Genomic DNA, 13,873 nt, shown 5'->3' with positions numbered 1-13,873 from the left:
AGTAAAGCGGCAAAGTTTCTGACTGGCAATCTCCTGCGTCAGTCTTCCATTAGGACTGACGCTTACTTTGCGAAGTGGTAAACCAACAATTGGAGAGAGCAAATACCGTTGCAACTTAAATGTTGAGAACGAAAATGGCAAGACGTTGAGTTTTGATCAATTTTCCCCACGCGTGTTTCATTCTTCAAGGAAATTCAAACAGCATTGTAATTGATCACGTCGACGGATGAAGTATCGGTCGAACCATTTGTAACTTTACGCAAACGATGCATTTCTACGTTTAAACTTTTGCTAATTAATATCCTTCCGGTGGAAATAATAAGAAATGTCAGAGTAACAGAAAGGAAACACGCTGCAGAGCTTGCAGGGTCTGCTATTTGTGAAAATTAATTGTCTCATTAGGTTAATCCTAGAACTAGACCAAGCTTCGCGTGTACCTTGACGCGCGTTATAAATCTGATTTCGTAAATGAACTCCGGTAAAACTGATCGATGCCTATAATTATTTCTCCTGTTACCGTTTACTAATTACGGCGAATGATTATATTATTACTATAATTTGATCCACGGGTATGAAATATTGGAAGACATAAATTTCTAATTTTTTATTTCCCCACATTTCTTTTTCCGTCGACTGTGAAATAATTTCACCATAATGCGGTGACAAAAAGACTGGAAAAACGAGTACGAGATAAATGACTCGAGGAATCTACTCCGAATGATAGTTTTAATAGTGAACCGAGGGTAATCTCACTGCCAGCAGGTGCAGAGCCGAGTCGGGATCGTTAAGTGACCCGTAAAAGCTAAAAGCGTACTTCCAAAATCCTCGTTTTGGCTTGCCCGCAGTATAAGAATCACCCGTGCAAACCGTTGGTCTCTGCCTACCGTTTCTTTTCGCCCGTCGTTTTAACGGTCGCCGTTAAAATCCAGCTACCGTTTATTCTCATGCCAGGGGCATCAGGGGGTCTCAATACCCCCCACAAGGCGCCATAAACCTCCCGACAACCGCCGAGCGAAGCTGCAAGCGTTGAGTTTCAAAAAGTCGGGAAAATTCAATACTTGATTGAAAGGACAATTCCACCTCGTAGTTTTTTTCTTTTTTTTTTTTTTTGACTACCGCTACTCCTTGATAACAATCGATATTCGTGCAATGCTGCAAAATTAAACATTAACGATGTGCAGAAAATTATGCTCTTCTGAATAAAACGAGCCATCGTAAAGTGCCACTGAACGAATCTACGAGATTCTTACCATTAACAATTTTCAAGCGCCTTGAAGCAGAGCATCTCTGGCCAAGCTCTCGTTTATAAATAAAACATTTTCTATCTTTGGACGTTTGAAGAGATCCTTGTAGCTTCCAAAAATAATATATGATAAATACTCGACGAACGACTATTTCGCAATGAAATCGGTGTAAAGTACAGATTTTCTGTGAAACGGTCTTTTCCATCAGCCCCAAACGTGGCAACAACCCCGTCACTCCGTGCAGCTCTATTGGCGAAAGGACGTCGCGTTTCTGTTGGTGCGAAACTGGAGAGAGAGACGGTAATAACGAGACTTTCTCGTGAAAAATAGAGTCGCGGCACGCACTGTCAACCCCGCCAGATTGGGGCAGGTTATTACGTAATTATAGCTCGGCCATTTCTCTCCCTTGTACGTATCTGCGCACATTTTTACGTGGACAGCAGCGGTGAAAATTCCTGCCCGTCACCTTAACTCGACGTCACGTCTTTCTAGTCGTACCTGTGAAAATTTCGCTCACTTTTCGTCTGCTTCCTGCAGCGGGTTCGTTTCGGAAGATATCGTATTTTTATACCTAGTAAAAAAATCGTCCGTATATATGAAACTCTGGAAATGTTGGTCTAAAAGTTTCGGCCCGTCATCTGTACATAATACATGGCATCTTTTTTTCTCACCCGTACGGTTTCTGCAGCCCCAGGGGGGACATTTTTGCCCCTGCCATTTACCATTTTCAGGACCCGTCTCTGGCGCTCGCTTGTTTCAGGACCACGGGTAGCGAACGTTATCTCATCCACCTAGGGATAAAGGACAAATAATGAAAGATATGTAGGGTTGAAGAGCGAAGGGAAAGGGGAACTTTGTCTCAGCCGCGCGTGTCGCTTCAAGCTTCGTCGCATTTATTATTATCTTTCTCATTATCAGCCGAGATAGCTGACGCTACACCTTTATGCTCGGGCAAAGTTGTGAGATTTTTCGAAAGACAGATCCCATCTCATTTCCAAAGTAACCTTACATACAATAAATAACAGAAGCGAAACAAAGAAGAAAATATTTTCATTAAAAATATCTTCGAACGTAAATCAGGGATTAAAAATATACTCGCATCGATGAAAGCTTCGTGGAATTTGGCTGATTAAATATTCTTCCTAATTTTCAAGTTTTTCTCCATTTTTCAGGTTTTCTTGACTTACGATTAAGGGAAAATGTAATTAAAAATCATAAGAAAAAAAGATTCTACGCTCCGTAGAGGTTGTTGAGTGTTATTGCATACTTTTACTCGGGTCACAACGAACGGCTGCATTTCATTAATTGAAATGAAAATTCATTAGCTTAGGAATTAATTAAATTAATTGCAAATAGCGAACGGAGAGTTTCTTTTGTTGACGTTTTTTTTTTTCTTAGAATTATATTTCTCTCGCAATTTCGCAGAGCACGGTTCTTTGCTTCTCCTCCCTCGTTTTGAACCGGTTGCGAATAAGAATGTATAAAAAAGAAAAGGAAACATGTAAACAATTTGCGCCTGTTGTACATTGTGCAGGTTTGAATTTCCATTACGTGGATTCAAGTTCTACCCTAACGAAACATAATTAAATTTTGATTCGAGGCTCTCCGTGCGGCAGATATCAGAAATGGTAAAGCAAAATAACAAACCATTTGCATATTCATTAAAAGTAGGTTCTTTGATAATTTTTATAACATTCGGGGGAAAGAAAAGAGAAGAAATAATGTATGTATAGTAGAAACAATCGCCTGCGAAGAAATGGGACCCGTGAACTTTTTCTCTCGAAGTAAAACATCAAGGACGAAACTGACCAGTGCTTTTGAGCTATTTCTTCCGGTTCGGCAACCACGCAAACCGCCATAATTTTTTTCATTCTTTTATCCGCAAATTCTGATAGTTAGAAAGCTATTAGACACGAAAGCGGCGGCGTAGGTAGCGATTAAGGTGAAAAAAAAGACAATTAGCGAACTGGGCAGAACATTCGCTGCGTCGAATGTTTAGGCCTATACAACACAAGTAAGTTAGCCGTTTGATTTTTTACCGTGAACGATCGTACGCGATGGTCGAAAATCACCAGATCGTTAAAACACCGTGACCCGAAAGAATTCACGTCTACTCAGGTCTTGGGTAAGGAATGTTTGCAAACCTTGATGGCGGTCACGCGAGGCCGTTTACAGTCCGACGAAATGCGGCGGAATGCTTGAGAAAGTCGATTTATTTCACCGAAGTTTGCACGCTGCACGTGATAATTACGTCAATTATTATCCAAAGACTAGGATTCAGAGAGGTAATTTTCTCTCGATGAACCACTACAACCATACTGGATACAACGCGTATGTATAACAATCACGCCGCGTTTAATATACCGCACCAGTTTCGATCCGGGGTGAATTATTCTACATCGATGAATCCCTGGAGTGAAACTTACCGATTTGATTAGGCGAGCGTTTCATAATTTCTCAGCGCAGCCTCGACGACTCTTTCAGAGTAATTTGAAACACCGAGACCTGCAAACCTGATTTGGCGAAATCTCGCTTTGACACCTCCCACAAATACGGTACGTTCACCATGCATATACGCACGCGTGCAATTTATCACTTACGGTGTACGAGTACAACAAGTATAAAAATAAATGGGTAGCCATTTTCGCGAGGGAGTATCTGTCAGCAACAGCATTTTCCGCATATTACGCTTACCGCAGTTTTTAGGATTACTCTCTCGTTTTCCGTTTTCATTTCACAGTTCACCAGTTTTCCTTTTCCGTTTTTTTTTTTTCTTGTTTTTTCGTTGCACTTTTTCTGTTTTCTTTTTTTCTATTTTTTTGTTTTTATTTTTTTTGTTTTTTTTTTCGTTACTTTTTGCCGCGATACTACGTCGCTCGTTGTGTCGCCACTCCTGCCGCTGCTGCTGCAGAGTCTGAGTCGCGCGGTGTTTATTTAGGAAATTTCCAGGGGTGAAATTTACTGGCCGTGCCACACGATATATGTACACGTATAACGTATACTATACGCGAATGTTGGACCGCTGAAAGTGGATAGGAGCAGATATAAGTATAAAGAGGAACCGGATGAATACAAGGGGAGAAAAAGACGGGGGCGGAAGCGCAGTCGGAGGGAAATAATTCTCTGAGTGCGGGTTTCTATACCTATAATGTACGTGCAGGCGCTGAAAATTTACTCTCCTATCATTTCGCCGGTTTTTTGTTTTTCTTTTCTGTATTTTCTTTTTTTTTTTTTTTTTTGTTATCCTGATTTTACTTTGGACTATACGTGTACCGCGGACAGGTATGCAACCCTTCTAAATTTTCTTCCATCGCATCTGTCGAATTTTCTCACCAGACCCTTTTTTCAGATCGCCAATGTCGCTTAACGCGAGGCGATTTTTTTAGAAAGAAATTTCAACCTTAAACTTAAACAGCGGATGGAGTATTGAAAATTAATCAACAATTTATTTTTCAAGGCGAATTTTACTATACGTATCACTAATATCGTCACTATAGCTGATATCTCGACACATAGTTGCGAGTCCGACACCTGATGTAACCATATTACGTGATGATGTTGATTTGGACGACTGTTGAATAATTGCCTGCGGTAATTAGAGAGGAGGGGCAATTAATCGAGCGGTTAACGCATGTCGTGAAAGTGGAGATTATTTCGACGAGATGGGAAACTAAGACCAAAATTCCAAACATCCAATTTTCAGCTTACCGCTTTCAGACACAACTCGCTTCGGAATTTACGCAGGTTTTGATGTGGGAGTAAAAGCTAAACGTTCGACGTCGACGAACGGCACGTGGGTTTTAATTCAAGCCGCAAGCCCACCTACTTGCCGATAATAAAATGAACACCTCGTCGTCAGCCGGGCGTTAGAGCTTTCGGTATAACCACTTTGCGGAAGATTTATAGCCGGCGTAGCAGCCTCGATTTTACGTCTAGCGAAGGATGAGATTTAACATTTGTAAAAATTAAACAGAATCATCGGCAATTTCGCGTGGCTCAGCCCGTTTCTGCGATCGTAAAGCAGAGAACCTGTCCCGTAATTCGGGTATAAGGAATCCTTCGGAGAAACTCAAGTTCATGTTGCCGGGTATTCGGGAGCCCGAAGGGGTGGAAAAGTTTTCTTGAAAGTTAGAGAGGTCTAAAACTACCGGGAAAGCTCTAAGAGAATCCGATGCTTGTTTAGTTACTCACACGTGCCTCATATACCTAACGCTTGCAGATGTGGTACGTATATGTATATGTGGGCGTAAGATACTACATCCGCATAGGAAAGTTTCGCCCATTCGATATAGTTGTACGTATACGTCTCCTTTTACTTCATACTTTTCTTCATCCCGCACTGACGTTGCAAGGATTTCACGTTTTATCGTAACAAAACAAACAACTCTCACCGCGCACTGAGACCTGTATACGTATATTAGGATACATGTATCTACATGTATACACATATACATATATACAGTTATATAACGTTAAACGTATACATCCGTATACACGTATACACGAGATTTTGCCCCCGGGTAGACGAGGATTTCACCCTGTGTAAGAATCCGAGAAAAATCTCTTCTCCTTCCTCTACAGAGGCTGCAGTCACTGCGCGATTGTTCACCTGAGGAAAATCTTTCGTCTGGAATTGATACTGCGGAATATCTCTATCCTGCATGTGATATGAGAATACGCGGCTGCTGGTACAGTAAGCCGTAGAAACGGCGAGTTATTGATTTCCTTTTTTGTTTTTCATTTATCTTCTACCATATCGTCTAAAAATCAGGTCAAACGTGAATAAAAAAAAAAAATTACTTCGCAAAATTTACCAACCCGTGTATAAATGTATCTGTGTGTGTAAATAACAGTATCGAAAAAATGCAAATCCTCCGAACAAAGAGTGCGGAGTAAAAATAGGCCAAAAGTTATTCCGATGTTTTTCGAAAGCTATTTCTAAATATTTATCTCCGTGTCTCATTACTCTCTTCACGCATCGCGGTTTGAATCGCGTGGTAAAAAAACGTGAAATTAGTTGCACCCCGCGGATTGCCTTTGCCAATTCCTTCCGCAAACTCGTATGCTGCAAGAAAAACGAATTTAAAAAAAAAAAAAAAAAAGAAACAACTTCGGCAAGCGTGTGTATAAAACGACTAGCGAGTGCAAACGTGCGACGAAAAAAGGTTTAACCGATTCATAGCACTTCGTTCGAGAGTTCTCTTTGCCACGCACCCTTGATGTCAAATCTAAGCCAACTCCAAACAGATTGAAAGTTCAAAGCGAAGCTGCACTGATTCGATCTTGCGAAAATTTCCGCCAATCTGTAGAAAACGCGGGGGATTTTACATGACAAATCCATTATATCCGTGCGCGTATATCGCGCCCAGATAGACACGCGGCGCTTGAGAGGTATGTCAAATTTCTCGTATTATACGGTTCGGTTTTTGAGGTGAGGAGGGGTCGGGTCCCCTCAGCTGTTGAACTTCGCGACACGGGGCGAAGCGCCACGCGCCCAAGCATCGCATCGATACGCGGAGGAACGAGAGGACCCGAGGAGGACCCTACTCCGTGCTCCTGGTAAACTGAAATGACAGTTGGGTAATATAATTTCCCCAAGTGTCAAACACGTAAGCCGGAACAAGTAGGCACACACAACCGTCTGCTGTACGTACTCGCGGTGAGGAGGGTTGTGCATGTCGGGGGTGGGTATATAAGTAAGAAGTTGCGCGGAGCCGGGGATGTAAAGGGTGACGCCTGTTCATACTCATAGGCACATCATCAACACGGGAGAAATTTATACCGACCGCGGTTTGCCGCCTACAATGTATGTAACATGCACAACTACGTACGTACGAGATGCTTGTACATATGTTGTATATACATCGGTGCCTGTGTAGGCATCGCACGGCACTAATATTGGGCCGTGATTACTTATCTGCTTAGCGTTACATCGCGGTATGTATGGATGCATGTGTGTAACGCGTGTGGGTGATAGACGGAAGCCAGCCAGCCAGGCTTCGAGGGTGCCGAAGTGGTTTTAAACCTCGACAAAAACGCTAATGGTACCCGCCTCGCGTCGCAGCCGGTTGACGCGCAACATGTCGAAAATCTGATGAGGGGGACGATCGCGGTAACGAGAGAATGACGCGAAACGACGCATGGCGGGTATATATGTACGCCTAAATACATACCTATACAGTTATACACGTCGATCTCAAAATCCGGTCGGAGAATTTGTCCCTCGGCTGTACTTTGGCCGGGAATTCGAAACAGGCTGAGGAGAGGAAAGCGTCCCGTGTTTTAAGGTACCTAATACTTTGACGAAATCGACTTCGGAGGAAACAGTTCTCTCAAAATCCCTTCGAACTCCCCCTCGCCTCCCTCCCTTCTGTTTTTTTTTTTATCTTTTTCAAACTTTTAAAAAAGCTCTTATCCTTTCGGATCCAGGTTTGACGTTCGTTTAATGTGACTTTTTGGCAGTGCGTAGCTACGGTAGTATCGAAAATCGTTAACGATTTCCGGGGAGAAAGTAAAAAAAACAAAAACACACACACACACAGAAAGACAAGGATAGGTGAAATTTTTTTCGGCTTGTTTCCTGCAGGATCCTTTAGCACGTGGCTTGGTCTCTCCGGCGGGAGATTATAGAGGATTTAACGGTTCCGGTATAGGGTTGCCAGGGGATACGTCACGGATTCAATGACTGGGCCAACGTTTGTCGGAGAGGCTTGGCCGAATTCACCCGATAAAATTTATACACGCACGGGTGTATATGTATATGTGTGTGTGTGTGTGTGCGTGTGTATATATAGGTATATATATAATATAAACGTACACACACCTAGGTGGAATTTGAAACGTTCTCAGGGCGTCGCGTCGATAGGCGATAGAATTCGGCTGCGGTGGCGACGTCGAGCAGTTCGGCCGACACGCCCCCGATTAAAAATTGGCGGAGATGAATTGGTGGAAAAAGAAAGGAAAAAAGAAAAAAGAGTTTCAGGGGAATTGGGGATTTGCGGTCGGACCTCAAGCAGCGCCGACGACGTCCGGCGTTGGGAGGGGAGGAGGGAGCGCAGAAAAAATAGAGTTAGAAGAGGAAATAAAATGGGAGGAGAAAAAAGGAAGGGGAACAGCCGGGCGTCGAGCTGATTGTGAGAGTCGCGTGGAAAGCGGAACTCGACGACGAATTACGAGAGAGAGAAAGCAAAGGGTGGAAACGGCGGCCGCGGGACTGAGAGAACCGCGGCTGGGAGCCGATAAATTTCAAACAAATGAAAAGAAAACACTGCCTGCACTGCGAAGATATCCTCGACGTTTCGAAAGTTAATTGCGACTATTTATAAGCTGTAAAAGACATTCGACGATGGACGCTGCTCGACGCCCCGCTGATTCAACACTTGACTGCCGCGTTTAGGGGCGATAATGATAATGAAAACCTGCTGCTGCTGCTGCTGCTGCGGCTGATATCGCGCGTTTGGAGTAAAAGAAAAAAAAAAAAAAGAATAAAAAATAAAAAATGGTTCTCCGCGTTGTTACTTCTCCAACGCCGAGCCTCTACTCTTCGAGATAAAAAAAAGTCTTCTTCTATTCTGCTGAGCGAAGAGTGTTTCTCGAATTTTTTATTCATCTTCTCATTCTCCGTCTCAGACCTTGACCCATTTCGCAAGACGGTTCTAAATTTCACAGATATCGTGTTGGCAGAAAGGTTGGCCCATTATCGGTTCCTGACCCTCGATCAATTAATAACAATCCTCTCACCTCTCGCCAAGCAGTTAGCATGTGACGATCGATTGATTCGCCGGCGCGTAAAATCGTATCTTGGCTGTCGGGGCTTTCGGCGCTTACAATTACCTGATGAAAACGGCGAAGCAACCGTTGATCCACAGCTTTGCAGGGTATTTGAATGAGGGTGGAAACCGGGGGGGATAAAAATAAATCCAAATTCGGTCTCCTGGATTTTTCACGTGTTCTATTTTGTTGAAAGGTATTTGTGAGAGGGAGGTTAGAATTAAAGACGATTAGAATGTACCTTTTATTCCGCGGAAGCATCCGCGTAGAATCGCGAGAAAAAAAAATCTTTCGTATTCTCGTCACGCCTGTGAGCGTCGAGCGTGTCGTCGTTTAGCGACCTTTTAGCGCTCTTTTAGCGCTCTTTTAGTGCACGACATTGCCTACAATCGTTATACGAGAGGAGGGCTAACATTTCACTGCGAACGGACCGCGTACAAGTTGTGTAATTGAATGTGATGGTGGACACGTGTAAAACTGCAGCTAGTTAATCCCGTTATAAGCACTGCAAAACGCAACGACAGTTTGCAGCTCTCTGTCGCAAGTTGTGTCTTGTTTCGCCACCTATTTTTTAAATACTTTTTGCTCTCTCTCTCTCTTTCTCTCTTCGTTTCAACATCATGGAAATCAAATACGAGTGATTAAAATCTATCGGAACTAAATTACGCTCACGGTAAAAACTGCCTTAAATCTGCATATTATAATTTCAGTGTGAAATTATACTCCGGATTGACCGTACAGCAGGAATCAGAGTGAATTAATTTCGAGGTAGCTACAGGAAGCACGAGGCCAGAGAAAATAACGTATCAGAGACTACAGCGGGTGGAATTTTTATCAATATTCAGAGGAAACTGTGGAATATATAGTATAAGTGAATGTATATGCAAGTATGTATATACACACATATATACCTATATACGCGGCTGGAGGTTTTTCCCCCTGCGGAAAAATTCCAGTGGATTTTTCTTGTTTGTTCATGGTAGGTAAATATGGGTGAATATATATGAGCGTCTATGGGAATGTGCGATGGGATTCACATGCCTTGAGCAAGTGTATTAATATGTACTTGATACGAAAAAGGAAAATTCTCTTGCGATATTGCACATTATATCTATGTACTTGTTTGTCTTTAATATCGTACCCGCGAACATTGAAATCACACCAGCAGAAGCATTCGATTTCCTCGGTTCGTTTTCTGTTGCTGTGTTTTTTATTTATTTTATTTTTTCTTACAAAGTACCGCGAATAGTTGTATAATATTTGCAAATGAATTCTTTCACTTTTCCCTGAACGTATATACATGAAAAAAAAAAGAAAGTTAAACGACATTTTTTCAATCTTCCTTCGATCAATATCCGCTCGAATAATTTCTCTCCCCCGCATTTTCGTCGCACGTGTACCGCACATGCATCCGCAGCGTTCGCCGTGTTTGTGCTCGCGTTTCCGCGACCCGCGATCCTTGTCCACCTTCGGGTATGTCCGTTTATTACCTTTGCCATGGAGTACACGCAACGGTTTTACTACCGTAATGACGGACTGTTTCTTTACGTGCCGCAGCACTCGGTATCGCAGGGCTGCAGCATCGGGGAGAATTTGGAATGTAGCCACGGTTACTTCCTGAGCTATTCTAACCCTCAAAGAATCCCGGCAATGTCTCCAATTAATTCGCTCTATCCCCCGCTCGCCCCTTTCCAAGATCCCCGATACAAGAATTTTTAATCAGTTTCGGCCTCTTGGAGCTTGCAGGCGATATCAGGATGCTTCGTTTTTATTACTTTGCGGTTGAAAACTACGCGGCGGTTTTCATTCTATTCGCGGCTAGTATACATCGTCGTGCGTTATTATCGAATTACGGGCATCGGACTGATTGTGAAAACAATTTTATACGATGTTGTTATAATAGGAAATTCTAGAAAAATTTGTATCGTTCTAACGGTACGATTCAATCATTTTTGAAATTACAAGATAGTACGCTTTGCAACTAGCTGTGCTTAGTATCTACTAATAGTAATAAAATAAGTACTAGCTATGCTTACGTCAAATTGTCCGGAGCAGTCATAAGAAAATATAGCCATAGTCAGAAAGAATGTATAGTAACACAACTATTACTTTTTTCCTGTGATTGAAGCTAAAAATAAGAAACTGACTTTCATTTTATATCCATAACAAAAATTTTTTTGCAAAAAATGGGAAAAACTAAAAACCTGGTAATTTAAAAATTTCTCCGACTGCTCGTTCAGACACGTGAGAAATTCAATTTCCGGCCGTCAATGCGACCGCGGGATTCTGATCATCCGACCTTTCTGTAAAATTACTGCTCCGCGGTGAAAAAAGGGTGAAGCACATAAGTCGCGGGGGCAATTCTCCCCGAAGAATCGTGCGGAATCCAACGAGACGACCTACGCTATTCGGCAAGTTGCAAAATGGGGCAATAGGCCTCTTCGACCGGGGTTCGAGAATCGAAAGAAGCGGGGTTGCGGCTTTTCGCCGCAAGCCGTCCGAGGTAGATGAAACGGAGAACGCCCCGCAGGATTGAGACGTCCTCGGGAAGACCGCGCACCTCCTGCGGTACTTTTCCGGAATCCGGGAGCCGGAGGACGGGAAAGCCTGAGGGGCGGTGGGCTTAATATTTTTGGGTGACGACAGAGTCATCTGGAAGCTTAGCCTTCGGGACCGTCGTAAAACCGATCCTATAACTTCCGCCGGCAGCGGGTATATGTATGAGGGGACGGGGCGAAAGGTCGAACTATAAAATGAACGGGGTCAATCTGTACTTCGTGCTATATGTACATACGGTATAGTGTAGTACAGAGCTGCGGTTGCTGTTGTGTATTGGGAATTGGTTGCCGGACGAACTTTCGCTGCTGTTCGATTGATCGTTTAAGGTGCCTGCGGTGATTTTTCTTCGTCGCTATATAATATGTCGCCTACACAGTTCGTCAAACCGACTCGTATTGCCTTCTAGTTGGAATAATATCTCATATTTCTCATTTTTGTCAGCACTATTTGTATTCCCTCGTGGCTCGAATAACGTTTCATAAATCTCATATTCGCTGAAAAATTTTCAACCAAATAGGGTCTGTGAGCGAAAAATAATAATAACGACAATGATTACCTGATTGCAGAATACGTGATTGAAATTACACTCTGTGGGGTAAATTTGGTAATAATTTGTACGTATAATTTTTCGACAGAAATTGTTACGGGCCACATAAAATGCACGTACGTACACGCGAGTAGTCAGTTTTGCAAACGATTGTTTTAATTTTTTAATTTTCGTTTTAATTATATTTGCCCTGCATACGTGGACGACATTTTTCATATCGTAAAGTGAATTAGCGTTGAATTTTATTTATCATCGCAACCATTTTAATTTCTGCAGATTGAAGACAAGGTTTTTGTGAGTCAGTTTTTCGAGAATTGATTATCAGGTTTTGATAATTTGAGTCTCAACCAATGCAGATTTGCTCAATTGAGAACTGATTGGATTCTGGACGTTGCAGATCCAATTATTTTCAATCATATGCGTATTCCAAAAAACGATTACATTTGACAACGTTCTGTGCGTTCGAAACAAATTTGTGCCGTGAGTTCGTAGACTAGCTAATTCTGGTCTTTCAAACAAATCACCTGTTTTTAATTTCGACCAATTTTGACGCCCTTGTACACGGAACGACTTAAAATTAATAAGTCATGCTTGTGTACAGATATTATTATCGATCGGGTATCAAAGAAACAAACTTACAGGAAGCAAAAAGCAAATGTATAGAATTCAGTGACAGTATGGAACTGTTTATTCATCTTGATGCCAATATTGGGCAATAATAATCGAGACAAAAGTGGAGACCGAGATAGAGGAAGAGAGAGAGAGAAAAGCGTTTATTAAAAAATGTCCTGGAGCAATATGCCCCCTAAGGACAACACAAATGCACTGACCATGTACAGCTCTCGATGAAAGAAAAAAAATAAATAAAATAAAACAAAATTATATAAAATAAAAATAGAATAAAATGAAATAAAGATAAAATAAAATAAAGTAAAATAAACTGAAATAAAAATAAAAAGTAAACATATAACAATATATAAAAAATATTTAAATTAAATCTGCGCTTATTAAATAGAATACGCTAATCAGAGGAACCTTACCAAAACTAGTCAGCTAAAAGCTAATCCTACAAAGCACATACATATATATATATATATGTATTAGTTGTGCATCAAGTATCAACATATTAAATTAAATTAGGCAAAGGTGATATCAGTTAGCAATTAAACAGTATTGCTGGCCAAATATTCCCTAAGTTTTAGCCTAAAGACATTTACGAAAGATGATTCGCGAATTGAGGTAGGCAATAAGTTCGAGAGGACACAAGCGAGAGAGAGAGAGAGAGAGAGAGAGAGAGATGTTGTTTTATGAAATAATAAAGGGCGATGGGTACAGTTGGCTGATTCGGCCGAAGCGCTCCGGATGTAATCATGTTGGGTATTGAAGTTAAGACCCGGTGCGGTCAACTGTACTTTATTGCCAGAGAAAATCGGGGAAGCATCCGAGGGATCAGAGAGGACCGTCCGCGTCCCTCAGATGTATCGAAGTAATGCCCTCGAAATTCTACGCTCAAGTATTGCGCCGCGCGTTATGAAACTCCTGAGAACGAGAGAGACGGCACGCCTTTCATTTTCGCATCTCCCGTAAGCCATCCTAGCTCCGTACGTTGTGAATACTGCAAGGAATCGAGAAAAGCCGACATCGCTGCGGCCCGACACTTTTGCTGATCAGATAATTTTCTATTCTCTCTAAATTGAAGTGGAAAAATATTTATACTATTCGAACGTCGGAAGTAGATTCGAGCAGCTTTTCA

Source organism: Neodiprion lecontei, chromosome 2 (assembly GCF_021901455.1).
Source record: "Neodiprion lecontei isolate iyNeoLeco1 chromosome 2, iyNeoLeco1.1, whole genome shotgun sequence".
NCBI classification, from domain to species: domain Eukaryota; kingdom Metazoa; phylum Arthropoda; class Insecta; order Hymenoptera; family Diprionidae; genus Neodiprion; species Neodiprion lecontei.
The sequence above is the reverse complement of the archived record's forward strand: the minus strand, read 5'-3'. Positions refer to the sequence as shown.